Source organism: Myotis daubentonii, chromosome 5 (genome assembly GCF_963259705.1).
Source record: "Myotis daubentonii chromosome 5, mMyoDau2.1, whole genome shotgun sequence".
Lineage (NCBI taxonomy): Eukaryota > Metazoa > Chordata > Mammalia > Chiroptera > Vespertilionidae > Myotis > Myotis daubentonii.
This window is the reverse complement of record NC_081844.1, coordinates 39,179,643-39,181,489: the sequence shown is the minus strand read 5'-3', so window position 1 is coordinate 39,181,489 and position 1,847 is coordinate 39,179,643. Positions and strand designations below refer to the sequence as shown.

At 37.8% G+C, this 1,847-nt stretch overlaps 1 non-coding gene across 1 annotated transcript; it reads right to left on the bottom strand.

Moving 5' to 3' along the window:
* Nucleotides 1-508: 508 nt before the first annotated feature.
* On the bottom strand, nucleotides 509-613 carry LOC132236257 (U6 spliceosomal RNA). The gene has a single exon (XR_009453216.1). It is a non-coding gene; the product is annotated as a U6 spliceosomal RNA (small nuclear RNA).
* Between the last annotated feature and the right edge of the window lie 1,234 nt (nucleotides 614-1,847).

The window sequence follows — 1,847 nt, the reverse complement described above, 5'->3', positions numbered from 1 at the left end:
TCCTTTCTTCCACTAAATGATTGCTCAGACCTTACCCTGGAATTCCACATCATTCACTATTCTATGACCCTCATACGCTTTTCTGTTTCCATGTCTTTGATCAGGCTATCCTCCCACCAAGTAAGACCTCTATTAAAATAACATTCATCCTTTCACAGTCAGCTAGCCAGTATTAATTGCTCATTCTCTTATTTGTAAAACACTTTTTAAAAAGATCTTTTAACACATTTTCTTCTGCTGTTCAATAAGGTTAGTGATATACAAAATGTACTTGGGGCTCTGCCTCTCTTAATCTCTATAAGTGGTCACGTGACCAAGACACGCCCCTTTCCAGACCTTCGTCGCTATGTTGTGGTGATATATAGAGAGCATTATAGAACTGTATGTGATTATGGTTGCCTTCCTCCCGCTGAAGCCCTTGACGACAGGGAACAGTTTTCTTTATTTTTGTCCCTTTCACAGCACCTAGTTAATTCCCTCCTTGCATAAAATGAGCCATCTTTTCTTTTTTTAAATGGAACACTTCACAAATTTGGGAATCATCCTTGTTGCAGGGGCCATGCTAGTATCTGTATCGTTCCAATTTTAGTATATGTGCTGCCCAAGCAAGTACAAAATGAGCCATCTTTAAATGTTTGTTTGCATATTTTTAAAAAATATATTTTTATTGATTTTTTTTTAAGTTTTATTTTTCACAGAGAGAGAGAGGGTGAGGGAGAGAGATAGAAACACATGTGAGAGAGAAACATTGATTGGCTGCCTCCTGCATGCTTCCTATTGGGGATCGAGCCCCCAACCTGGGCATGTGTCCTGACTGGGAACTGAATCTGTCACCTCTTGGTGCATAGGTCGGTGCTCAAACACTGAGTCAAACCTGCCAGGCTGAATATTTAAATTAAAACTTCACCATAATGTAAAATAATGCTCTAAATTTAGGTCATGTTATAGGTATTTGGGAGCTATCATGAACTTGATTATGTAAGACATGAGATTTTCCTTAAACAGCGAGAAAAGCACAAAATTCTTCAGAATGACTTTAGGAGAGCAGGCCATGCTTGTAATGTGATAGGCTACATAAAGGTTTTAAATACATCAATGTAATAATAATTGAAAATATTAGAAACATTCTGAGTCAATGAAAATGGGAGGCAACTGGTGAGGGGCAGAGCAAACGTTGTTTAATTTAACAGTATAAAATAAGGAGAAACATGGAAGCAAATACTGGCAAAACTTATTAAAAAGTGACTTTGGCTATGAGATTTTAAATATGCAAAATCATCTCTATTGAGACAGAGATGCATTTGGTTCTCTCAGTCTGATACGAAACATAGCATTTGATTCAGGCAACTTCCCTTGCTTTGATTTCAAAATCATTAGTCAACTTTCTGTAGGCTGCTGAAGGAAGAGAACGATCACATTCGTAAATTATTGCTGTAACATTTCCTTTAGTTCTGGATTTTAAAAAATCAATGCTATGAAAAATACATTTGCTTGAGGTGTGTTGACAAAACCAGGTTTCTGAGGCCAATAAGACCCAGAACCAACACCACTTCAACACGCCAACAAATGCTCCCCTAGGAGAGCTGTTACAGGGCCTCGGAGTTCACCTATTCCAACAGGGGCTGGGCCTCGTCCAAGAATTTTTTTCTCTGGCTTTTTAATGACAATGGCCATAATCTTTCTTAGATGGTGTTTTGGAAAATACTATGTATTATTTTCTTTGTTCCCAGGTTAAGGGACAGAAATCTCCAAAGTGAAATAAAATTAACTGTGAATTCCTTCATGAACACAATTTCCTTCATTATATTTTTTTGGGGGTGGGGGTGGGGGGGAAGGAATATTTATTG